The following is a 15,459-nucleotide window of genomic DNA, read 5'->3' as shown; positions in this document are numbered from 1 at the left end:
ACTTCCCTCTCTACTCTATTCAACAAGAGATTGAGTACCTGCTATGTGCAGAAACTGAAGACATACCAGTGAATAAAGAAAACAGTCCAGGAACTGGACAAGTAATTAGTGTGATGTAGGCTTCGAGGGAGAGGTGCAGGGAGCTGTGAGAGCAAGGAGGGGCTGATCAGTCGGAGTCAGCAAGTGGTTCTCCGAGGAAACAGCATTCAAGTCAGGATCTACTTAATGTAGGTGTTAGCTAGACAACGGTGGGTAGAGAAGGGGAACAGAGAAATGAGAGAAGACTCAGAAGAAGGAACAGAAAGGGAGGCTTAGCGTCTACTGTCAAGAAAGGGCTGAGAGTGTCTGTCTGGGGGTGGGTAGGGCATGTGTGTGAGGTGTAGAGGGCTGAGGCAGAGGGTATGAAATGGGGCAGGGGCTCAGAGGCCATACTGATGATTTGGACTTTATGCTGAGGACAAATGGAAGCCATGAAAGCAATCAAAGAGAGGGTACTGTAACATGATTTACATCTTGTGAAAATCACCACTGCTGCCCCTTTGTGAACACAGGATCACACAGATGGGGAAGTTATCTTAGGACAGCCCTCACAACACACCAAGCCAGGGTGTGGCTCTGATGGAGACTTGGATGAGTGTCAGCAATGAACATGGGGAGAAGTGGATAGCTCTGTGGGAGGTTTAGCAGGTAGAATGGCCAGGGCTTGACGACGGCTTGAAGGCAGAGGATGAGGGAGTGGGAAGAGTCAAGGATGATGGGCAAATTTCTGGCCCGAACCATTAGCTGAACAAAGGCATCCTTAACTGGCCAAAGAGGGAGAAAGAAATCCAGAGAAGGGTGGTGCCAACAATGCTAAGGGAGACAGCGTTTCAAATACTGCTGATATTCAAGGAGAAGGAGGCCTAAAGTCCCAGGAAGGCCTTTAGTGACTGAGTGAGAGCAGAATCAGTGGAGAAAGGTTTGTTCACTTCCCCCAGTTTCTCACTGCTCACACCCTCCTCCATCTACGCAGAGAGGCTTCCTCGCTTCCTCTCCCGTGACCCTGCTTTCACTAAGTTTCCAACCATCGCTGCACTCTGCATCCAATGGACACTTTTTCATCTTCTTGTTGCATCATTCTGGAACACTGAATCACTGATCACTGGCTTCTTGAAGCCTAGCCCTCTTGGCTTCACATGGTGACACCCCATCTCTTGCTTCCATTGTACTCCTATGTCCACTCTTCAGTCTCCTGGGCAAGTTCTTCCTCTGCCCTTAAAAACTGGTGCCCCTCAGGACTCAGTCCAGGGCTGCACGTTTTCCCACTTTTCACATTGCCTCGGTGGTCTTATCCCCTCCCATGCCTTCAATTAAAAATGTTATCAGTCATTTTGTTTTCTTTGTTGTTCAGTTGCTCAGTTGTGTCTGACTCATTGTGACCCCATGGACTGCAGCACTCCAGGCTTCCCTGTCCTTCACTATCTCCTGGAGTTTGCTCAAACTCATGTCCATTGAGTTGGTGATGCTATCTAACCATCTTATCCTCCTGCCCTCAATCTTCCTCAGCATCAGGGTCTTTTCCAATGAGTTGGCTCTTTGCATCAAATGGCCAAAGTATTGGAGCTTCAGCTTTAGTATTGATGATTTTATGTCTATTTGCTGATGACTTTACAATCTCCAGCTCTGGAGAGTGCTGGAGACACGTAACCCCCAAGAAAACAGCCTCCTTTACAAGGTATTCCTAACCTTCAGCTCAACCTGATTTTCTTCCTCCCTTCCCTTTCCTGTGAACAGCATCACCACTCAGAAACTCTCCTTGCTTTCCTTGCTCTTCTTCAGTCAAAACCTATCTCAGTGAGACACGCCTCAAGCCTGCCCTTTCCTGTTTTCACACTGCTGCTGTCCAGTGTCATCTCTCCTTTTGATTCCTTCTGCAGTCCTTTACCCTCCCTGTGCCTCCTGGATTGGACCCCTTAATCCACGTCCTGCTGACTGGAGCTATCCTCACAACTCTCACCAAACCACCCCTGACAAAAGGTTTCCACTGGTTTGCCGTTACTGATGGCAGAAAACTGCTGCCCACTCTGGATAAAAAGAAAGCAGATGCATACACCCAAACTGTGTCTGCAGTTTTAAGGGTTCATGGACACTAGGTATAGAACGTCCATTCACAAGACAAAGCCCAACCCCCCTTAATATACCTTCCTGACCTGAGCCCCGCCGTCTCTCCACTATGCCTCACCCTCACTTTGCCCCACCGCACCCTGCGTTCCTACACTGAACCCCTCACCTGCTCCCCCCGCAACTTCTTGCCTTGTATGAACTATGCTCTCGTCCTGAGATATCCTTTAAAGGTCCTCTCGAACTTCAAGATGCTGTCTTCTGTGGAGGTTTCCGTGATACCTCTTTGACCTCCCTGCAGTGCCTACTGTGTACCCTACTGGGCTCTCACTGCTTTGTATGCACACTGACAACAAACTGCAGAGCAGCCCTGTTTTGCTCATGTGTCTGCCCGATTGTCCTCTCCTTCCACACTGAATCAGAAGATCCCTAAGGGCAGCAGCCTGAGGGTCTCTGTCCAGCATTTGGTAGAGGTATCGTGAGAGCCGGCAATCAGTGCAGGATGAATGGCCAGAATCTCATAACTGCACACTACCACCTTCACCTACTGAGAGAAGGGAAATGTCCCTGGACATGCCAACTCTGCCACACACAGACCCTCGTGAGCCTGTGCCCCTGAGGCACCACAGTCAGAAGTGTGGCCACAGAAGTGGCTACTGAAGTGTGTCCTTTGGTCTTTCGAGATTTGCTCTGCTCCAGGACTTCCTGTCTTTCCCGGGGATAAGAACTTCTGACCCTCTACTTATACTTCCAACCCCATCTTTCCCATCTGTGTGAGGCAATGAAAAGAGCTGGCACCCTGCAGTTTGAGTCCAGTCTGAATGTTATTTTCCTAAACCGTATAATGGCCATGGTAATGCCTACTATCTGCGGTTTTGTGAAAATCACAGGTGATGGAAATGGGAGCCCAGAGTTGGGCACTTTGTGGGGGCTCTCGCCTGGGTTCCCAGCACCATTCCCGATGAGGCTCCTCATCCTGGCTTCAGAGTTGGAGGGTTCACTAAGACCCATCTTCCCAGAGCTCAAGTCTGCAAAGCCTAAGGAGCTGCAGACAGAATAACAGATCAGAGGAATTCAGAACAAGAAGGGTGGAGTGAACACAGGCCTGACCAGAGAGGGGAGAGGCTCAGTGTACAGAGGTGGTGCAGCGGCCAGGATCGGGAATCTAGGCCTAGAGACTGGGGTAAGGGTCAAGGGTTGGAACGGGTCCTATTCATTTAATCAGTCAGTGCAGAGAAAGCAGGATGGGCAGAGAAGATAAGGGACAGTGAGGTCAGTGTACTTCTTACATTCTGTATTAGGGTTCTCTGCACCTAGAGACAGAATGTCAGCTGTTTGAGGGCCAGGACTGTATCTTAATCACTGTTTTGTGTAGCACAGGGCATGGTACATGATCAGCAGGTTTTCTGAATGAAAAGATGCATGAATGGTGTGAGTTAACACTCAGGTGAGTGATCAGCCTTGAGGAGGAGGCATCCAGGCCCAGGCAGATGTCCCTTCTCCCAAGTCATGCAGACCTCAGTGCACTCCTGGTGCCATCCTGGGTCCCTGTCCAATGCAAACTCCCGCATACACCCTCACAGTGGACGCACAAAGGTGCCCTCCTCATGAAGTCACAGGCTCACATATACCCAGGCACACAGATGCACAGACTCGAGTATGGGCAGACCGGCACACTCCATACACACTCACACTCACATAGACAGAAGCTACTCTCACATATACAGAGATACCCTTCCTCACACATACAGAGAAGCAGGTTATCACTCACATACACACATTCATTCACTTGGAACCTTCCTCCACTCCTAACACATGCAGCACACATACAGACACACACAGGCATGCTTTTGTCCACACAGACACATACGCACAGAAAGACACTTTCCCACAGGCCTCACGTAGACAAGGACACACACACACACACTCACACTCACACACACCCTTCCTCTCATGGACACAGACAGACCACATTCACCCCTGCACAGACTCCCGCTGGCAGACCCACCCACACGCCGGCACGCTCTCACACACGCTGCCGGGGCACTCGTGGTCAGCTCTGCGGCTGCAGCTGTGACCTTGAGGTCCCTGGGGCCTGTCTGGACTGTGCCTCATCACTTCCTGCTCCAGGGCTTCCAGCTCCAAACTCGAACTCCAGACTCTCTCCCGAGACTGTCTCATCCTCTCTCCAACTCTCTTCTCAGCACCATCTCCCCATCCGTCCAGGGTTTCTCACTGCTTCTTCCCCAAGACTTGCTCCTCCTCCCTGTTCCTGTCTCTTTCCCTCTCCAGGTCTGTCCCACCCCTTCCCCCAGATCGGGTCTAAACCATCCATCTTGTCTGTTTTCCCAGTCTGTCCTGCCTCCTACCCAGATCTGTCTTCTTTCTCCCCCTAGACTGGTCATACTGCTTCCCCCGCCCAGATCTCCTTGCTACATGCCCTCGCCCCGTCCCGGGCCTGTTACTCTGTCCTCTGGCTCCATCCTGCTCTCCCCCTCTAGCCCCACATCTGGGCCTCTGGAACCACAGCTGGTTCTCATTAGGAGGGGGAGGGGCGAGACTGTTCATTGGGGCCTGCAATGTGATGTCAATCCACACCCTCCCCCCCAACACACACACACACACACACACACTGCCTGTGCGTCTATAGGACCTGGGAGCAGCGGGAACATGGGAGAGGAAAGAGGTGGGCTGTGGGGGAGTTGCAGGGGGACCATAAGGGAAGGGTGCTCCAGGAGGAAGCAGAGGAGTGGCCCGAGGTGCAGAGGGGAAGCAGGCTGGGGGAGCTGGCACCTCGCAGGCCTCCTCCCTCAACTTCCTGTCCCAGGGCCAGGAAGGGGCAGGGACCAGAAAGACAACAGGGTGAGGAGGGGGCTGCAAAAGGCAGACTGGCCCAGAAGTGGAGGAAGAAGAGGGCAGCCTTGGGCAAAGGGAGGTGGAGGTACAGGGCCAGGCATAAAGGAGAAAGGGAGAGAGGCGAGCATTCCCACAGGGGATGACTGGGGAGAGTGAGTGTGTGTCAGCAAAGGAAAGAGTGAGGAGTTCACACAGAAAGGGGAGGTAAGTCAGAGCCGGGAACAGCTGGGCTGGAGTGAGGGGGGAGCATGAATAAAGGAAGGAGCTGGGGCTGGGGAGCGGGTGTGGGGAGCAGAAAAGAGCAAAGGAGGAGTGAGGACAGGAGGAAGAGGAGAAGGCTGACAAGCTGGCTTCCCTGGATGTCCCCTGGACAACCTCATGGATGGGCAGCTGGGCAGTGCCCGGGCCTGGCTCTGTCCCTCCCGAGGACTGGTTCCCATTAGGCACCTCAGGGAGAGGCTGGGACGGATGTGAGCAGAGAGGGCAGAAGGAAAATTTCTTCTCTGAGCTGTTAGTGTGCTGGCAATTCATAGATGGTGCCTTATTTAATCATCTTAATCATCCTAACAGCCCGGGTCAGGGAGGCGTCCCACCTTTCAGTGAGGAAACTGGGGCTGGGAGTGAAACAACTCTCCTGAGTTAACACAGCCTTTTCTTTTTTTTAAAATAAAACATTTATTTATTTAACGATTACTAATCTAATTGCGGATTGTACCCACTCTAGTTGCATGGCTTCTCCCTCCTTCTGAAAAGCTACTCTTCAGAATTAGGTTTTTATCATTTCTAGTATGTCTTTCGGAGAAGGCAATGGCAAGCCACTCCAGTACTATTGCCTAGAAAATCCCATGGATGGAGGAGCCTGGTAGGCTGCAGTCCGTGGGGTCGCTAAGGGTCGGACACGACTGAGCGACTTCACTTTCACTTTTCACTTTCCACTTTCACACACTGGAGAAGGAAATGGCAACCCACTCCAGTGTTCTTGCCTGGAGAATCCCAGGGATGGGGGAGCCTGGTGGGCTTCCGTCTATGGGGTCACACATAGGGGACACGACTGAAGTGACTTAGCAGCAGCAGCAGCAGCAGCAGTATGTCTTTATCACTTCACTGGCTTTAAAGTTATCCATTTTATTTCTCTATTTCTTGTGGTTATCTCTGAAGTTTTAGCATCTAGATTTAGCTTACCAAAACCTAAAGTGATTATTTTTGTCCTCCTTCTGACATAGCCTTGATCTTATCCCAGGAGTATGCACTCCACACTGCCTGAGATTCACGGAGAAGGGAAAGATGGAGCAAGGCAGAAATTACAGGGGAGCTGAAGGGAGAGACCTAGCAAGACAATGGAGACCTGGAGAAGAGAGCCCACGGGAGGAGGGGCGCCAAGGACAAGGTGTTTGTAGCCCAGGCCAGTGGCAGTGGGACAGGGTAGACACAGAAGGAAAATGTGAGGAGGTGAGGTTGACAAGACTTGGCCACCGACCCTTCAGGATGGGTGAGGGAATAGAAGGGCTCCAGACTGACTCCAGTCAGTGCTGGTCTGATTACTAATGTGGGGCCATTAGGATACCACAAGGGAGAGCTGTTCTGGGGGTGCCTGTTGGGGTCTTCCCATGGGGATGTCCCTCACACAGTTGGATTTGAAGGTCTGGAGCTGAAGAGAGAGGTCTGTTTGGAGATATGGATTTAGACCAACCAAGGAGTAACTGAGAGCCATGGGTGCGGAGACCCATCAGCTAGGATGTGTGGAGAGAAAAGAGAAACTAGGACAGAACCCTGGGGAAGAGTACATTCAAGGGGCAGCCAAGGAGAGCTTTTCTTCTTGGAGAAGAAAGAGGAGGCCATATCTCAGAAGTTAAGGAGAGAGCATTTCAATAAGGATGGAGGGGTCAGTAGTGTCCAATGCTGCTGAGAGGCCAAGTCAGATGAAGACTGAGAAGTGAACGTTGGCTTTAGCAGTAATAAGGTCATAGTGATTTTGGGGAGAATCATTTCAGGAGACTCCTAAGGGAGCAAGCCTCCTGCAATGGGAAACGACAGGGAATCAATGAACTAGCCATAGACAAGATGTCAGCATAGAGTCATCCGTCAACATGTGCTAACTGCACGCCTAGAAAACAGAGGCAATGCATCATGGCGAGGAAGCACAGGACAGTGCTGAAGACTGGACTTGGGCCAAACCAACTCCGGGATTTCTCTCCAGCATCTCACTTGCTGGTTATGTAACCTTTGGTGAGCCATTTAAATGTTCAAATTCCATTTGCTCGTTTATAAAACAGGAACAATAACGCCACTACAGTGTATTTGCAGTTAGAATAGTGTGTGGCATAGAGTAGGCATTTTATAAGTGCACAAGCATGAGCTATTACTACAGCGGTTAGGAAGATGGGCTCTGCTGAGTCAAATTCAGACTCTGCCGCTTATGGTGTAATCCTGGGAAAATTGTTTAATCTTTCCAGGCCTGAGTTTTCTCTTTTGCAAAACGGCGATCAAAGTGCCTGCTTTATATAGGTGATAAGGGAGTTAAATGAAAGACTGCCACGAAAACTTAGCATGATGGCTGGCACACAGTGAAGGCTCAATGAATGTTGGCTGCTACTGTGTGCCAGACATTCACAATAACCCTGGGATAAGTGTTATTCTACAGGTGAGGAAACAAAAAGTCAGAGCAGGTAGCAGAGAAATATCTGGAAGACAGCTCCGACAGACTCCAAAGTTAGTGCTTTCTCATCTACAACATTGCTTCTCTGCTGGAGGACCTGGAGCAGCCTGATAAAGCGTCATGGAAGTGGCCAGGCAACTGAACAGGGAAGGTGCCTGAGGAGAACTCTGGGTAGGAGAGTAATTCCAGCCTGTACACAAGGTGGATCAGAGGTGATCAGTGACAAGGGAGCTACGAGTCCAGGTTGAGGGTCAGGCGGGCGTGAGGTCAGGTGGTGAGAGGGGAAATGACCAGAGGAGGCTTGGAGGTTTCTAGAAGACAAAGGGAAAAATAGGAGGGATGGGTCCAGGGCATGCATGTGCAATAATTCATTGATACATTTATTCAGTTAGTATCTACTGAAGACCTACAATGTGCCAAACACCATCCTAAGCAGTAGAGACATAGCAGTACCTGGATAGATCTCATCCCTGCCTTCATGGTGTTCACAGGTTGGGAGGCTTGGGCAGGGATGGGCAGGGCAGGGTGAGGGAGCTGGGGTGGTGGGATGAGCAGCAAGAGCCTGGTCTTAAGTCTAACTCTCACAAGGAGAGTCCAGGCTACACAGGAGGCCGGTGAGAAGGCAGAGAAGTTGGAGATGTAGAGGGAAGAACGAGTTTGGGAACATGAGACGTTGAAAAGAAGAAGAGAAGTAGACGGACTCAGATTGAGGAAGTAAAATGAACTAAATTAAGAGCTGAACATTTAATAACTGTTTTCTTTCTCAATCCTCGAAACAACTCTACTGTTACCTCCATATGCAACTGAGGAAAGGGAAGCTCAGGGAAGCTAAGGTGATCCAGGTGATAAACGGTGTGACTGGAAGGTGTGAAGTATAGCCCTCCTTTCCTCCTTCCTTTCCTCCCTTTCCTCCTTCCTCACCAAGAATATGAGAGTGTGGTCCAGGCTCTGAGAAGAAACAGCTCCCTCCACTGAGCAACTTAGACAGAAAAACAAACAACACGCCCGGGGGTTCCAGGTGGACTGCTAGGAAGAGATGCCCTCTCAACAGGGGACAGAGGAACTGAGAAGCCCCTCCTAAGTGGCAGAGGCTGAAATGCCCAGAAGGAAGAGGATTACCTGGAAACACAGACACCTGAGCTGAAGGGAGGGGCAGGCAGCAGGAAACCAGGAAGGCGATGGGATCCAATAGCTTGAACCCATCAGAGGGGCTTCTGCTTGCAGGTGCCAGGGCATCAGAAAGTCTGATCTTACTTCTGTTCCTACTGACAGAAAAAAAGAGGAAGAGGGCACAAGTATCTGGGAACCTGATATGGGGAAGGGCCTGGGTGCCAGGAATGGGAGGGCACAGAGTGGTATGTGTGAGGGGCTGTTAGCAGAAGGAGCAGCCTGTGACACCTCCTAGGAAGGGGGCCTGGTGGAGTACAATGGACGGAGCAGCACTGTACTCCTGTGGCCTGATAGCATGTCACAGCTTCCTCGGCTTCCACTCCCTCCAAGAACCCCAACAACCACATGGTCCAATAAATTTGGATCTGCAAATTTCTGGTGTTTATTAAATATTTGGAAGCTGAATGAAAGAGAAATAAAGTACAGATCGGAGGCGAGGAAGAGGATCCAGGAAAAGAGAAGCCCAGGTGAAAGAGAGAGAAGAGGAAAGCGTAGGGGGAGGAAGGACAACTTGTTGGGGAAGGGACTGGAGACGTCTCTACTGGGTGAGTGGGCATGTGTGGAGATACTCTGTTGTGTGGGCAGCTGAGACCAGGAGTCAGTCTTTTGAAGAGCAGATGAGAGTGAGGGAGGCGCTGTGAGGTGCCTCATTCATTCATTTGTTCATCGCCAAGCGTCTCCAGAGGAACCTGGGGGATGTGAAGACGAATAACATGCAACCTTGCCATTAAGGACGCCCCAGCCCAGGCAGAGAGAGAAAAAGTAAAGAGGCAATGACAACAGTGAGACAAGAGGATTCCAAGCTGGTCTGGTGGTCAGGAGAGGGAGAGTGTGAGAAGACAGCTGAGGATGGGAAGGGGTCAGCCAGGAGACAAAGGGAGTAAAGGGCTTTTCAGGCAGAGAGCAGTATGTCTAAAGGGCCAGAAGCATGGAAGAATGCAGCGTCTTTGGAGAACGACAAGGAATTCAGTATGGCTGGGACTTGCAATGTGAGGGAACTATGGAAACGGGATAGGCTGTGAGGCTGGGGAGGCTGGGGGGGAGTCAGATCGTGACAGATCTCTGAAGCCTCCTTAATGTAGAAATCTCGCCCAAGATAGTGTAAGGATACTAAAGAACGCTAAGCAGGGAATGCTATGTCTGGAATTGCATTTTAGGGAAAAGGTTGGATTGGAAGAGGGAGGAGTAGACGTCTAGGGAGACAAGTTAGGAGGCTCTTGCCGTAATTCATGTGAAAAGATGGTGAGATGAAGGCAGTAGCTGAGCCCATGGATAAAAGGGGATGGCACATCAGAGAAAGCTGGGAAGGAAGGAGAACCAACAGGTCCCAGTGTTTCTAGGTTATAGGACATGTAGAGAAGGGAGTGGCTACAGTTAATTTCTGGCTTTGTAGCTTGTTAACTGAGTGGAGATGGTGGTTTTGGGGAGGAAGGAATGATGAGATCAGGTCTGGGACATGTTAGGGGACTCTATAGTATGGGCTCAATAGTAAAAATCCAAAAGGAAGCAAGTCTGCAGGTCTGGGGGTCTGAAGAGAGATCTGGAAGAAATAGCTTTTTGGGAGTCATCAGCTTATTCAGATGATAATTAAAGCCCTGGAATGAATGATATAGATCACCCAGAGGGGTGTATACAGTGAGATGATAAGAAGGTCCAAGTCAGAACTCTAATAAATCGTAACACCTAGGGGTCACCCAATCACACACAGCGCGCATGCGTGCTCAGTCGCTCGGTTGTGTCCAACTCTTTGCGACCCCATGGACTGTAGCCTGCCAGGCTCCTCCATCCATGGGATCTTCCAGACAAGAATACTGAAGCGGTTTGCCATTTTCTCTTCCAGGGGATCTTCCTGACTCAGGGATCAAACCCGTATCTTGTCTCCTGTATTGGCAGGCGGGTTCTTTACCACTAGCGCCACCAGGGAAGCCCCAGGTGCCACCCAAAGGAGCCCGCAAAGTAGACAGAGAAGGAGCAGTCAGGAGGTGGTTTGAGAGAGGGGTGCACAGATCCCACCCTACTGTATCATCATCTGCTTATTTGCCTGTCTCCTTTGCCGAGGGTAGGAACAGTGTCTTCCATCATCATATTCTCACCACTGAGCAGTGTGGCTGGGACATGAGAGTTCATCAAATGTTGACAGAATAAAATAGTGGTTCAAAAGGCATACGACATGAATGATTCAAAGAGGAAATAACAGTCAACAATGTTGGACCCTGCCAAGAGGTCAAGCAGTTGAGGACTTTCGAAAAAAGTCCCTAAATTTGGCAAATGAGAAGTCATGTTCTCTTAGGGAGAGCAGTTACATAGATGGGGCAGGAATAAATGGGAGGTCAGGAGGTAGGAACAGTTCAATGCAGAAGAGTTTTTCACAAAACACGGCGGCGAAGCAAAGCGAGAAAGCGTCTTAGCTAGTCAGGTATTTCAGGGTGCAGGAAAGTAGGAGAGCCTGGAGGCTCTTCATGTGCTCACAGGAGGAACGAGTGCACAGGGAGAAACCAGACACATGGATAAGACTCAAGAGTAACTCGTCGAGTGAGGTCTTCCCCTAAGCCCGAAGTGGATGGGATCTGCAACAGCTGAGGGAATTCAAACTGGATGGCCTCAACCTTCTGAGTGGCCGACAGACCAGGTCTGTTTGTCATGTCTACTCTTCCTTCCTTCCTTCCTCCCTCTCCTTCAGCCTCGGTATCCATTCTGTCACTGAGTCCTTCTGACCCTACTGCTTAAAGAATTCTTGAAGCTACCTATTATCTCGACCTCTACTGCCATTCTTCCAGTTCAGCCCAGCATTATCCCCTCCTGGGTTCCTACAACAGTCAACTATCCCCTTCCTTTCAGATGCCCCCCTCTAGTCTCCACGCTGCTGTCCGAGTGGTCTCTGTAAGACAAATCTGATCATATCACAGCACAGCTTCAAATGATTTGGTGACTTGCAATCATCCCTGGGTCCGGTAAGCACTCATGTGACCTACGAGAAGTGCACGACCTAACGAACCCTTCCTCACCTCTCGCAGACTCTCTGACCTACCCTCACGTTGTGCTATCAGTGCCAGGCTCATTGCATTGCTTCCCCCCTCAGACATACAATACTTCCTTAATGTGGGTTTTCCAGTGCTGCTCCCTTGGTTTGGCATACTCTCCACACACTCCACCTCACCACCGCCTCTCCTTTGCTTGGTAGCCTCCTACTTATCTATCAAGCATAAGCTTCAATGTCACTTCCTTCCAAAAACCTCTTCTAGTTCCCCCTTCAAGGGCTCAGGTTGGCCTACTATGTGCTGCCATGTCACAGTGCTCACTCATGGCCTGTAAGCTCCATAAAGGCAAGGACTATGTCTATTTTGTTCACCCTTGTAATGCTAGCGCCTATCACACTGCTTGGCACAGAGTAGGTGCTTAACAGGTGTTCGCAGAATAAATGATCCAGTGGGGAGGGATATAAGGTTAAGGGATGTAAAAAACTAGAAAATATTTCATCTATTTGCTTATTTACGGAGGGCCCAGTTGAGGGTGCAATTTTTAGAAGCATGAATTTATAGAAGCATCACTTGGTGTGGTTGGGGAATCATTCCAGCTGGGTTGAGACTTTGTGGGATGGGTAGTCTAAAGACAATAACAACAGAACAGAGTGGTCAAAGAGTGGGTGACGTGATGGTCCTGGACATATAAACTGGAAGGAGAGTATAAAGCCAGAAAGGAGAAGATTGGGAAAAAGCAAAAAGGTTAAGGGCAAGGGATCACTGTGAGGTTGAAGGGTAAGTGGAATGGGAGTGAGGGCATCAGGGAGCTCAAAGTACTCAGGAGGCTGTGGGCAGAGAGGAATGTAGGTACAAAATTTCAGAGACAGACCAGCTGCACTGAGTGGTCCTGGGAGAGGAGACGATAATAGGAGCTGAAGAACTCAAGAAACTGTGAGGCTACACTTGGAGGGACACTTAGAACCATGGCAGGATGCGGGGTGAGGGGAAAACTGATCTAAGTCCCCACATTTTCAAGGAACCAGAGGGTAACCCTGGGGGGTCTAAGGGTGAGGAGAAGCCTTGGTGTGAGCACCATAAGCTAACGGGAGTTTATTCAGCAGTCGGGACCGCTCAGTCTGTGGCATGTGCATGACACCAGAAGTGTTTCTTGTGGGATGCACAAAAAGGTGTGGGTAAGAGGGACTGCAACACAGCATCCCGCTAGTGTCAGGTCTCTGAGACACCTGCTGTGTACAGACAGCCCTCAAGTACAACCTAGATGTTGGTGGGCTGTGACAGGTTCCCAGTGGATGCATGTTGCTCCGGCAGTGTCTCAGGAAAGGTGCTAGCAGCAACCGTGTCCCCCACGCTGTGTGCTGGCTTTGACAGAGGTCCTGTGGGAATGTGTTGGCTGCACCGTTTCTGCTGTGGGTGTGCGCTATTCTGAGAGCACCGTCTGTAAACGTGTGTTGGCTCTGACAGTGCTTCCGGGGGGGGCGTGTGATGGCTGTGAAGGCATCTCTTGTGGAGAGACTGTGACTGTGACTGTGTCCCCTGTGGGTATTTGAGGAGTTGACATTAGCAACAATATTTTTCTGGCCTATGACCCCGTGGCTGCGGGCCCAGCCCACGCCACACTGAGTTCATTGTGCTTCTGGACCTCCCCTTCCCCACCCCCTCCACGTGGGGCGAGGCTGGTGGTGACCTCCCTCTGTCCCCTGTGCGGGATTCTGATCTAGGCATCCTGGACACAAACTCAACACAGTCTGGGTGACAGGCCTCCAGTTTGGGCTTGGCCTGTCTCTTCTCTGTTCCTCTTTACTTCTCCCCCCTCAGTTTCTTTGTCTCAGTTTGTCTGTCACACACCCATCCTCCACATTCTGACACATGGCTCCCACAGAGGCGGGCCACACACACACACACACACACACACTCCCTCACCAAACACACACTCACTCTGATCCACACCCCATCACAGTGACACGCACGTACACACGGCCAGACACACACACGCAGACACAGAACTTCCCCGTGACACGCACTGACTCACACCAGGCGATGCACTCGCGCTCACACTCACGCTCGGAGGCGCACACACACACCCTGCCCACACGTCCGCACACTCACGCCGCCACACAGCCGACGCGGTGACACACGCAGCACACAGACCCCCAGCCCTGCCCCCACGTTCCCGTCCACGCTCGCCCTCGCCCCGCAGGCCCAGGCCCCCCCTCCCCCATTGTCTCCGGCTCAGAACAAAGCCCCCGGCTCCGTCGCCGCCGCCGCCGCCCGGGAGAGGCCGGCGGGCCGGCGGGCGCGGCCGGACGGGCCGGGCAGCCGCGGGCACTAACCTCCGCGCGGCGCGGGCTCCCTCGCCCGGTCCCGGGGCGCCGTCCGGCGCGGTCAGCCCCCCGGGCAGCGCCCGCCCGCGCGGGGCCTGGGGCTGCGCATCGTCGGCCGCCGCTGTCTCCCAGTCCGCGAGCAGCTCCGGGCGCCCGGCCGTCGGTCCGCGCGCCCCCGCCCGTCGGTCGGTCCGTCCGCCGCCGCCGCCGCCGCCGGGGCGCCGCCTCCTCCACAGCGGCCCCGCGGAGGATGCGAGCTCCGCCGCCGCGGCCCCGCGCCCCCTGCCCGCCCCTCCCCCGGCCTGCGCGCGGTAACCCGAGCCCCCGCCCCTCCGCCCGCGAGCCCCCGCCTCCGCCCCCGCCCGCGCTCCCCGCCGCGGCCCCCCCAGCCCGGCCTCCCTCCGCCCCTCGACTTCCCGGCCCCATCCCCGGCCGGAGCCGGCCCCAGCGCCGCGCCGTCCCCGCGTCCCCGTCCCTTCCCTTCTCCGGGTGCAAGCGCCCGGTCCCCCTTTCCCGTCCCGTTCTCCGCATCCCCTTCTTCTCGTCTAGCTTTTCCATCTTCTTTCCCGCCCCCTATTCCCCCACCGTCCCCTCTTCTGCCTCACTGTTCTATTCTCCTCCCCTCTGAACCCTTTTCTCCCCATTCCCCTCTCCCTTCTCCCCGTCCGATCTCCCCATTCTTTGCTCTCCAGCCCTCATCCTCCGACCCTTCTCCTGGATCCTCTCTCCTCACCTCTTCTCCGCACCGGTTCTCCCCGTGTCCTTTGCTTGCCCTTCTCCTTTCCCGTCTCCCCACCTCTCTTCCCCAACCCCTTCTCCCTTTCTCTGTGTTTCCTCCCCGCATCCCCTTACCTCCCAATTTCCTCTGTCATCTCTCTTTCCCCATCCTCTTCTTCCATCTGAATCTCTCCGTTCTCTCCTGATCACTTCTGTTTATCCCATGCTCTATTCCTTTTCCCTTTTTGGTCGCCTAATTCTCCCTTCCTCGCTTCCTCTTTCATTTCAGAGTTGAGGGTCCAGATGGAAGGGACTGGAACGAGGAGATTTAGGGTGGGTGTTCTCACTCAGGGTATATACTTCTCAGAAAAGGAAAGCGAGATGGAAACGGGGCAGGGAGGTGGGAAGGGTCTTGAGGGGCCAACTGGGAGAGAAAATGAAAATTAGTCCATCAGATGGAGGTTGATAGTGTTAAAGAACTAGAAGAGTTTTGACCACTCTTCTCTGTCTAAAGGTATTCTGTACTTGAGACTTGTGCAAATGGTACAAAGAAATCAGGAACTTCTGGGGAGAGAGAGCAGTTTCAATTAAAGCAGAAGGGACTGTGATTTTTCTCAAGAGGAGTGAAGACGCTGGAATCCTTGATAGCATCCAGGTT

At 52.2% G+C, this 15,459-nt stretch overlaps 1 protein-coding gene across 1 annotated transcript in view; it reads right to left on the bottom strand.

Annotated features, from left to right (window-relative positions):
• The window catches only part of DCHS1 (dachsous cadherin-related 1), a 37,038-nt gene extending 22,689 nt beyond the window's left edge, over window positions 1-14,349 (bottom strand). Inside the window, exon 1 of the mRNA XM_055423483.2 lies at window positions 14,094-14,349. The gene's annotated coding sequence lies outside the window, so the exon portion shown is untranslated. The remainder of the gene's footprint in view (window positions 1-14,093) is intronic.
• Between the last annotated feature and the right edge of the window lie 1,110 nt (window positions 14,350-15,459).

This window comes from Moschus berezovskii, chromosome 14, assembly GCF_049115385.1.
Source record: "Moschus berezovskii isolate FMDL1 chromosome 14, NW_MosBer_1.0, whole genome shotgun sequence".
NCBI classification, from domain to species: domain Eukaryota; kingdom Metazoa; phylum Chordata; class Mammalia; order Artiodactyla; family Moschidae; genus Moschus; species Moschus berezovskii.
Note: the sequence above shows the minus strand (reverse complement) of the source record. Positions and strands in the feature narration are given on the sequence as shown.